Source organism: Poecilia formosa, unplaced genomic scaffold, assembly GCF_000485575.1.
Source record: "Poecilia formosa unplaced genomic scaffold, Poecilia_formosa-5.1.2 Scaffold264, whole genome shotgun sequence".
NCBI lineage: Eukaryota > Metazoa > Chordata > Actinopteri > Cyprinodontiformes > Poeciliidae > Poecilia > Poecilia formosa.
In genome coordinates this window covers 135,480-146,833 of record NW_006800203.1, presented here as the reverse complement: position 1 = coordinate 146,833, position 11,354 = coordinate 135,480, and the positions used below count along the sequence as shown (strand labels likewise).

Genomic DNA, 11,354 nt, shown 5'->3' with positions numbered 1-11,354 from the left:
TGGTTTTGTTCAGTGTGCTCAATGGTGGGTTTAAAGACAGACATCCAATCAAATCAGTATAAAGTAGTAATTTCATTGTAAAGCAAGGAACATTCAAAAAATGAGACCGTTTTCTCTATGAACATTTAACATAAAAAGTACATACATAAAATACAAAATAGGTAAAACAATAAATACACGTATTTATTGTTTTAACAGTACTTTAGTATTTGTGCTGTTAGCTGCAGCTGGATTATCACACTTAGACACAGTAGAGAAGACCTGTAGTTGGAATACTTTTTGTTTTGGTTCTTCTAACTGATCACTGCAGCTGCTGCAGTGATCAGCACATGCAGCAAAACCTACATGTGTTTACTGCAAGTGACACCAATACCTAACCGTGAAGGAACAACACAGACCTAATATGTTAATGTTAAATCCAGGGTGTTCCTTTGTTATAACCTGCCTAATTAACTGTAGCAACTGGGGCAAATTGGGGCAATTGTGGCAGAGTGGGAAGATTAGTTGTTTTGCAATCTGACGATTATAGGTCCGATTCCAACCTCCTGCTGTATCACGTTAATGTGCTCCAGGGAAAGGGATTAAATCTAGGCTGCTGACTGATCTGCATTCTGGTGTAAGCTCCTCCTCCTGCTGTCTCAACAGCTTGTACACATTGTTCTTTTAGAAAGTTCTGCCTGTCATTACATCTGATCTGATTCAAATGGTAAACTAGGTGTTTTTCTTCAGGCATTAAAAACAGAAGCTCTAAAACCAGTGACTAAAGACTGAACCATCTTCTCTACAATGAAGATAGTCCAGTGTCCATGCTGGTGCAGGTATTTTGGTCCCACAGTGCTGCAGTCGACTGTCGATCCTCTAATTCCATGACCGAGTCAGACTCTGGTATAGTATTTCCTGGTTGGAGTCTTAGCTGAAGATCAGGGGCTTCTTTGTGTTTGTGAGGGTTCTACACAGGCCAGTCATAGAGACGCTGAATGGATTCCAAATATAATCTTAATTTATTACAAAAAAGTCCAAAAATAATTCAAAAATGCTGAATTGGGCACAAAACAGAGGTCAACATAACAAACTACAACTCAGGTAGTGACACAAAGAACTCAAGCACAAAAACTGACCTAACAAACAAGACATGAGGGGAACTTAAATAGTGGCTGATCAGACCACTGTTGACACACAAGGGGTAATTAAACATTCAAGAACTTAAACAAATACTGGTCAACACAATACTAAATCTTTAAATTAAATAAATACTATTAGAACTAAACTGCCAAAAAGAAGAAGCATTAAAGAAATAGTAAAATTAAACTAAAGAAAACTAAATTTCAAAACAAATGGAATTACCCGCTGAGGAAGTTTGCCAGCCATGTAAGGACAGCAATTAGCTGGAGCTCTTTTGAGTGACTCCAGCAGCAGCTCCAAAGGAAACTGGTTACTCAAAACAAATAAATTAATTTATTGCATTTAACAAAAATATAAAGAACTGACAGATAAAGTTAACTAAATGTGTGCACTGCAAATACTTAACTAAAGAGTTAACTAATGATAATTTTAAAAATACAAAATCTAAACTATTCACTAATCAATATGTAAACTAATGTTAAGGATGGACAGAAAACGATTGCCATTCAGATCTCTGTGTGACAGTAGGGTCAGCTGTCACAGTGTTAATAGGAAACGTTTCATCAGAAGTGACAAAAATCACATGTGGTGTTTACTCCAGGATTCCATCTTGGGGCCCCTCCTATTTAATATCTATATGCTCCCAGTAACTCATGTTATAACTACACAGATGATTTTTTTTGTCTACAAAATTAACATTTTGTAGCATGACCTCAGAGAGAATGCTTAATCTAAAAAACTATTTGAGGAGACTGAAATTAAACAATTTTGTAGAGAAGATTGGACACACTTCCTTCACCATGAAGTTAAAGGGTAACACTTTATTTTAAAGACAGTGCATAAAACTGATATGACTGTCATAAACACGAAGGAGTCTTCATGACTGTTTATGACTGTTAAGTGTTTCTTGTAAATAATACTTTTGATGCAACTTTGAATTAAAAATGTGATTATTTAGAAAATAACACTGAACAGTCATAAAAAAGTCATGAAGACTCCTTCATGTTTATGACAGAGTCACATCAGTCTTATGCACACCTCTTCAAATAAAGTGTAACCAGTTAAGGTCTGAATAGCAGCTCTTGCTGTTGTGTCAAAGAGGCAGTTAATTTTTCACACTGGTTAGTTGGGATGGCTTCCATTCTGTTAATAAATAAAATCATCATTGAAAATCCTTTTGTAAATACAAAATGATTAACAAGTAAATACTTGTTAATTAACTAATTTGTCTATTTTCATAGACAAATTAGTTATATTTTCTTTGATGACACAAAATATTGCAGATAGACAAAAAAGCTAAACTAGAAATCTGTCAGATGGTAAATCTTTTTTAGCAGGGTTAAATTCCTGGACTTTCCCTTTAAGGCTTCAGCAGCAGCCACAGCACTCAGTCACTCTCTTGTTTTATTTCATGTTAAGTTGTGTTACATTAGAGCTGGAGCAGTTGTTGATTGTCTCACCACTCTCTGTTTAACTAGTGCTTCTCTAAATGGACCTGCAGCAAAACTATGAATGGAGACTGACAGAGCTGATTGGCTTTCCAAATAGTAAATGAATACATGAGCCCAGTTAGCGTGCCCACTCTTATTGTTGCTAACTTGCAGTGTGTAATTACATAATACATGAAGTGGAGTAAACACAGAATCAGACGTGAAATCTAGAGACTGGTTTAAACAGTCAGCCTGTAAAGGGTCTGGCTCAGTTCTTAAATCACGGCTGGAGGCTCTGAGCATCAACCAGGGACTCAGATTAATGGAATTCAAAGTGGCACAAGATGCAATTTATAGAACTAACATGCAAGATATAATGACCCAAATTCAGTCCATTATTAAAAACTACAACATCCCTTCCCCTCTGCTAGCCTATTTATGTCATCCAGTTTCCATGGCTACCATGCCATAGATAAAATCTAAAGCTCATGCAGTTTGCAACTGCAACATGAACTTTCCCTCCCAGAGACAGTAAAGAGGGATGACAGTCTGGCTTTACTGTTCATTAATGTAAAGCTGAGCAGGAAGCAGATCCTCATGTCTTCACTGTTCCTGGATCAGTTTAACGGAGCAACCTGATCCCAACAGGTTCCAGAACCCTCCGGATGTGATCCACTCTTCTGACACTTCTAGACTAAATGCTGCTGATGCAACGATTGAGATAATTTTTATGTAAATTACAGGAGTTCATCTGATTGGTCATAAAATGACAAACTGATCTTAAAGGTGTGTTCAGAAACACACATCAAACTATTTCAGGCCACAATAAGCTGTAATCACCAGTTCCATGTAAAGAAATAACTCACATATGCAAACACCTAAAGTTAGAGGACTGTTTTACTGAACGTTGAACCTAATATAGAACAGTTTCCTAGGAGCAAATTGTCTCCGTAGCAACAAGTAGAAAAAACAGCTAGGCGGAACATGAAATCTTCTTTCTACTTCTTGTACAATTTATGCATTTGTCACTTCTGTAATGAAGACTTTCTGAATGTTTGATTGTTTCTGACTCTCCGCAGCTCTCAGGTTTACCATGACAGGCCCAACTCCCACAGGTAGCCTGTGAGCAATCACAACATGCATGAAAGTGCCTGATATACTCACTTGAATAATTAAAGAATGTTCTGGATAATCACCAGTAAGTGAAGATTTAGTACATTCTAAAGCCAACATAAACCACAGGTCTGTGGAAGGAAGCCTTGACAAAACCATGTGGTTTCCCTTCAGCTTCCAGCGGACCAAACATCACAACCAAAGAGCCAGAGACAAAACTGGTATCACCACACACACACACACACACACAAACAATATCTTGCAGGAGAAGGAAGATGACTTCACTTCTCCACAATGAAGTGACTCATTGTTCCTCATTTAGCTGCTAAAACAACCAGTGGAAAGAAAGAAGCAAGCCTTTGTCAGCAGAACACAGAAAACTAAATGGAAATCAAAAGAGTGAGTCCAAACAGCAGAACAGTGAGAGCTGCTGGAGGATTCACTTTGATTCTACTGACTGATGCACTGAATATAGTCATAACTAATAAATTAGAATATTGAAAAAAATGATTTTATTTCAATAATTCTCAAAGAGTAACACAGCATACAGATTTATTCCACACAGAGCAATGTTTCCAATAATTCATTTTTTAATTCTTATTTTCAACTAACAAGAACATAACATTAAAGATTAAATAATACATCAGATCAATAAAAACCGTTTTAATACAGAAATGTATATTTAATACCTGTTTAAAGTTTATTTTCAAAAGCTACTTTTGATCTGACAAACGAGCCTCAACAGAACCACAGTTCTGATTTATTGAATATGACTGCATGTGGTTCTTTGTGCAGCAGGAGCTCTGCAGCTTTAAGCTCCATTTCTTGATGTTTAGTGCCACCTGCTGGTTGAACTCCTGGTGTTTGCTGAGATCCTTGAAACCTCACTGCATGTGTAGGTTAAGGGTTTTACAACATCAACTTGGAGTTTTATTATAAAGGAGGAAGGGAAATCTTTTTTTTCATAAAAGAGGAAAATTGGAATTAAAGTGAGAAATTTTCTTTTATGTTTTTGTGGCTCTTATTCATAAATATCTGGTCAGGATGAGAGGAGAGAGATATGGGACAACTGCTTTGAAGACTGAAGCCTCTATATGGTGCTCTTGCTCTACCGCTGATCCACTTGGTCACACAATGCAAGAGTGTTTTTTATTTTTTTTTATTTTATTTTTTTTATAAGTTTTAGCAGGTCATACTTGAGCACATTTATTATTTTCCTTCTGGTGTTAGAGTGGCATGGACAGATCAACTTGCAGACAGATTTCATGTGAAAATGTGAGTTTTCCACAAAGTCTCATCTTTCTCAAGCATTTCTTCAACATAAGCAGGTGATCTACTAATGAGGATGTGTTGAATATTTTTAAGCTCAAGTTGTGTGAAAACATTTTCAGGTTTCTTTTAATTTTATGAAATAATCATCTTGAACAAAATTATCCACAGATGTGCTGGATGTAGTTCAGCTTCAACAAAATACTGAATGTAAGTTTGAAAATGTCATTTACATCTTCATGACAGACTTGGGCACTGCAGCTCCTTAACTCCAGGTTGATTTTTATCCATTAATTTTTCCATTTCTGTTTAATAAAACACACAATGCAGTCAGTGGTCCATGCGTTGATGCTATAATGTTAGACTCTGGTAAACCCCAGAGCGGTTGGAACCATACACCTGACAGAGGGTGCATGTACTTTCTTACTGTTAATGTATTGAAATGATTCCAGTGCACTGTGACATCAGGCCACGTTTCCAACAAACTCAGAACTTCCTGCATAAGGTCTGCATTATCTTCAGCTATAGTGACAGAAAAAGCCTGTTGCAATGATGGTATTTTATAAGCATCAGGGAACAAAAATGTATAATTGTATGACTGAAGTTATTTTTACTAATGGAAGGTTTTTTATTAAACTTCAACTCTACAGTACTTGTTTACAGTAGAGTGACAATAGGAAGTACGGCATCTTTTTCATTATTTTGACCATTTCTCATTTTCTGCAAATAAATACAAAATTTTTGCTTGGAATTTCAGAGACATGTCAGGAGTTCATAGAATAAAAGAATAATGTTCATTTTACTCAAACATATAACTATAAAGAGTAAAATCAGAGAAACTGATCATTTTAAGTGGTCTTAGTTTTTTCCAGAACTGTGTGTCAAACATGACTTCAGACTTCAGACTTTGTAATCTAACATGTTGAAAGTGGCCTCTGTCCCTTTAAGAAGCTCCTGCTCTTTCTGACATTCTGCTTCAGTTTATCATCACTATGCGCCTCCATGATGCCGTTTACAACCATTATTCGGAGCGTTGCACTGAGGAGCAACTCATATGATGAGCTCAGCAGACTCTCAGTTCCACCAGGTGTTTGCAAACTGCTGCTAGTCTGTAGGAACTGAGTGGGGGAGGGTTGATCTGTGAGGCAGAGGATCTGCTTAGAGACTGGAGCTCTGAGGAGATTAAAGGATTTCTCAAACATGTATGAAACAATCAAGGCAACACTCCAGGCAGATTTCTGATGAGGGAATGAAGTCATAATATAATATAAAGCTAAAAAAAAAAAGTTGCATTCACATGATGCTACCACTTTAAATAGCTCCCACTCCCAGAGCCGGATCATTGTTAGTTAACATTACCACCTGCAGCAACTACCAGTAAAACAGTTGATACACTGGTCAACAGCCAAAATATTGTCTGGGGTTTTTCATCTGTTTCAGGGTCATGTTGATTAATCAAAAAATCACATTGGTTTTGCTCAGTCAGGTCAACTTTCTGAACTATGGAGTAACATGAGCATCAAAATGCACGACTTGTTCTCACATCTGGAGAATCTGGGTTCAATCTGGAAAGACTCAGAGAAAAAGGAACAATTAAAAGATTTAATGACAGGAATGAATAACAGTTCTTTGGCGCTCGGGCTCCGGCAGCTGATTTGAGCTGAGATTTGATGTGAACTCGATGAACATCCCGATAACCGATTAGGGATGCTCTCCCACAAAAAGGGGCTGAGGCCCGAGGAAAAGTGAGACCTAAAACTTGTGAGCTGACTTGAGGATGCAGAGAGAAAAATACAGTACAGGTTGTCAGCCAAAGGAGTGCCGAAGACTAGAAGGTGAGAAGCTGGTAGGAGGAATCATATTTGATTGATAGAGGGGTTTTCATGATATCATGATGCTCATCCGAAGAATGAAGGCCTGCTAAGAGAAAGGGCCCAAATAATACCAGCCAAGAGAGTGAAGGATAGTTGAAGGTGTGGAGCCAGGCAGGAGATTGGGATCAGTTTAGGGGACACAATCGCCTGGAGAAAGGCTGGAGGATAGGTGCCCGCTATAAGGGAGCCACGCTGAAAAGTATGAGGGAAGAACAAACAACTGAGACATGGGCCAACAATGAGAGAAAGGCTAGGACATGGGCCGGCTGCAGGGGCAGGGAACGATGGGACATGGGCTGGAAAACTCAGACGTAGAAATGAATGATTAAAGATTTAATGACAAAATGAATAACAGTTCTTTGGCGCTCGGGCCCCGGCGGAAGATTTGAGCTGTGATTTGCTGTGAACTCGGGTGAACACACCCGACGCTGATTAGGGATGCTCTCCACCCAAAAGGGGGCCGAGGCCCTAAGGTGAGAGAAGGGAATAGTGGGACCATAAACCTGTGAGTTGACTTGAGGGACAGGAGGAGGAGAATGCTGAGAGGAAAGAAAAGGCATAGGATAAAAGTGGTCAGCCGATAGGGATGCTGTTCACAAGAAAAGGTGAGACGCTTATAGGAGGAATTGATCTGAGGTGACAGATGACACGTGGAAACTTAGCTGGTGGAAGAAGGCCAGCAGTGAGATACCATAACAGCAAGACGCCAGGCTGGTGAGTAGGGGCCAGCTGAGGGATAAGCAGCTAGAATGGTACCGGGCAGGAGGATGCAGGACAGCTTAGCGGTTATTGTAATGGCGTGGAGCCAGGCAGGTGGAGAGGAAGAGCAGAAGGGATACAGAATAGCCTGAAGAAAGGCTGAAGGATAAGTGCAGGCTGGAGAGGAGCCTCGCTGGATAGAAAGAGAGAACAGCTGGAGTGTGAGCCAGCTGAGGGGCTACTGGGATGGCATGAAGTCGGGCTGGTGGGTACGGGTCCGCTGAGGGAATACAGAATAGCCTGGAGAAAGGCTGAAGGATAGGTGCAGGTTGGAGAGGAGCCTCGCTGGATAGAAAGAGAGAAATGCTGGGATATGAGCCAGCTGAGGTACTACTGGGATGACGTGGAGCCGGGCTGGAGGATGGAGGCCAGCCAAGGGGTTACCGGGATGGCACGGCACCAGGGTGGTGGATGAAGGCCAGCTGAGGGGTTACAGTCTGGAATGAAACCTGAAAATAAGGGTGTGAAGGACAAAGGGGAAAGATACGCATAACATAGACAGGATAAGAACATGCGCTTTGCATGAGGTTGACCAACCACCACCAAGGAATTGCACAGTGCTCGTCTGGCACTGGGGGAACAGCGGGCAGAGAAGAGATTCATAATAATGTGAAGGGAATGTTTAAAACGGACAAAGATATTAGCGTAAGGCCAAGAGAATACCTTGAAGACCAGTGAACATAGTCTAAAGCTGAATTATTTATACAATTTTTTTTATTTTTTCCAAGGTTGCATGCATGCAGGGCTTGGAACTACGATGAGCATGAAGAAAAAGCTGAAATTCAAAATGGGGATGAAAAACTGAGGAAATATGGAATAAGATACAGGCAGGATGAGATTAAGCTTTGATATGGTTGACTTGTCTAATAGCTGGACTGGACAGAGCACAAGCAGAGAGACTCAGCTTATCTGCAATAGTGTTAAAATGACTAGATCTGTAACGAGCAGGTATGCTGAAATTAAATGATGGCGATAGAAGACATGAGACAGATGGTGGAGGTTTGGCTTACGGGTAAACACAACTTATAGCAGAGAGTGATGATCTGGGATCGCTTGCAGAAATTAGCTCTCAGGAACGGGTTACGGCAGTGAAACGGGTTTAGTAAAATGCTGAGGACTCGAGGACTGCTGAAAATGGAGGTTAAAGCTGCACCAGCTTCACTGGAGTTTCCTCCCCCACTAAAAAGGGGCCATGCCCAACTGCTGAAGTAGAAAGGGTAAGATGGGAGATAACGGCATCAACCAAGAAGGGAAGGATGGCCAAGGAAATAATGGTATGCAGATTGCTGACGATTTTGTACAAGAGATGAAATTTGGAACCACCACATGGGCCATGAGCTTAAAATATCGGAATACGGGACAGTTTGCTTGTCCACGGGGATGCAAGTAAAGCTTCCGAGAACCAGAATTACCTAGAAGGACAACTTAGAGAAGCCTTAAACTTGAGCTAAGACGGGGGAATACTAGTTAAACCCCAGAAAAATAGCAACTGCTTGACCATGTAGGCCTTCTAATTTGCTTTGTAATGCACATCCGGGATGAAGCAGCAATTAGCCTCTATGCAGTATAAAGCTGGAAGAAATTCCTACAAGTCAAACACGAAAACAATGTTAAAATTTGCAGCTAAACTACTTTCTATTTAGGGTTGCCTCTGATGGGTACTGAATAGGACACTGAACAAAATTTGATGTGAGAAGATAATGGATGATGTGAGAATTCATGGCTTGTTTAATTGATAAAGCTCTGAAATGATTGTACCGAGATTTGACATGGAGGGATTATTAGTCAACTTCACGTTCCGACAGCGCAACTGTACAGTGTGTGACGCCTTCACAACTGAGGCAAAACTTTTAATTACTGGATGATTAATATGTTTCTCGTGCACGAGTCAATTGGTAATATGACTTGTATTATCACACAGTCAAAGACAACCTAGTATGCCGATTGACTACGAGTTAGCCGATGTTGGAGCAGAGATAAATGCTGTAACCGAGACAACCCGAGACAATAGGCTGCACGGCTCTCTGTAGCCAAGTGCGCATACTACGCTGCCCCGGCTCCAGACAAAATTAACATGGAGGGCATCGGCTTATTGGGGGCGAAATGAACCAACACATATTACTTAAGAAAATGAAAAGGTACAGTGCAGTAAAACTACTCATATGAGCACCTTTTCCAAAATACTCAATATCGAGAGTCCTACACACTTTTGAACATATCAGCGGGCTACAGGCTACTAGTCGACAAGCTTAAGGTGCTCCATTTGTATAATCTTTTCATCATTTATTTAACATTACCTGCATCCAACAGCATTGCTCAACTCAGTCAGTTATTGGGGAAAAACTGCAAAGCTCTAGCGTATTGCTGGTTGCTGCCATAATTCGAACACACACCTGTGCAGCTCGTACAGCCGCAGCAGGTCTCTTTTGCCGTCGCACGGGAGTAAACCCAGTGAGAGAATCTTAGAGCTCGTATTGCGTTTAAAGGCGCCACCCCAAACACGACGATTCAATTTATTCATCATTCAGTTAAAAGCATTAAGCATTTTGGGCGCAGCCTGAGTGGCCTACGAGTTCGGGAGAGGGTAGGCTAATTGAAATGCGTTTCGTAATGTTGGAGTAAAATCCGGAAAGGTGCTGACCATGACGGCATACGGAAGTGAGAGAAGCTGTTGACGTGGCTGACCCATCGCGTGGCAACGGTGTGAAGCCATGCAAATAGCGGCGGTGGAGAAATGGAGGGATAATGGATGGTGAGCAGGAAGAAAACGGTGACGTGGATCGGTGCGGCGAGACCTTAGCGAGCGAAGGAAGACGCCCTGAGACGAAGGAAGACGGCCCGGGGTTGTAGACAGTGGGATCATGTGACTATTTACCGGAGGTGGATCGTGGAGTAAGTGAAACCCCAGACAGGTGAGAAATAGGCGGGAGAAGCTGCTTGAAATGATCGAGGCTGGGGCCTGGAGAAAAATCTCTTGCATCCGAGGAGAGTCTAAGGGGAAAAAGAAGGGGCCAACGGCTTTAATGAGCAGGATGAGGTAGAAGGACGGGGAATCACGATGCTGTGGCGTGCAGATGAATGAATTGAACGCAGCTGGGAACCGGCTGACTGCTTGTTTGTGGATTCTTTTATGCAGAGCTTGATTGATGATTGGACGCGCCGGGTGAGGTCCAGCGCTGATGTCGGAGATGAGCATGAAGCAGGTGGGCGAACGGAGGGGGCGGAGTCTTCCAGCTTGAAATTTCGCTATTAGCTCCATATCAATGATGAGCAGGAGTAGAGATTCCATCAGGACAGAAAAGAGACGGAGAATTTTGCACAATGAAGACGAAATGTTCAATTTACATGTACTTACACGTATTAGTGTTTATTATTCAATTTACAGAAATCCAAGTTTGTAACAATTAATTAATACATTTTGTTAAACTTTTTTTTCCCTCCTAAAACCATTTTTGGATGAGAAATATTAAAGGAAATTAACTGATGTCACAAAATGTCACTAATTTAGTCAGAATATCAGATTTCTCCAAATCAAATGAGAAAAACCTGATTGAGAAAAATGGATAATTTTTGGATCTAGCAGTGCAAAATAATCCTAATTCAGTTGAAAAATATGGGTAACTTCCAAAAAATATTTTTGTAACCCAGTGTACAAAAAAATACACAGAGATCATTACCATTATTACCATAATCTCTATGCAAACATTAATATCAATCACTGCATACGAGGTTTTCCTCTGTCTCATGCTCCACATTGTAAACCATTAACAACAGAGGTGCTGCTTCC

The 11,354-nt window shown here is 40.6% G+C and overlaps 1 long non-coding RNA gene across 1 annotated transcript; it reads left to right on the top strand.

Annotated features, from left to right (window-relative positions):
- Nucleotides 1-10,217: 10,217 nt before the first annotated feature.
- LOC103150841 (uncharacterized) lies at nt 10,218-10,994 on the top strand. Its single transcript, XR_477596.2, has 2 exons — nt 10,218-10,479; nt 10,704-10,994. It is a non-coding gene; the product is annotated as an uncharacterized LOC103150841 (long non-coding RNA).
- Nucleotides 10,995-11,354: the final 360 nt, after the last annotated feature.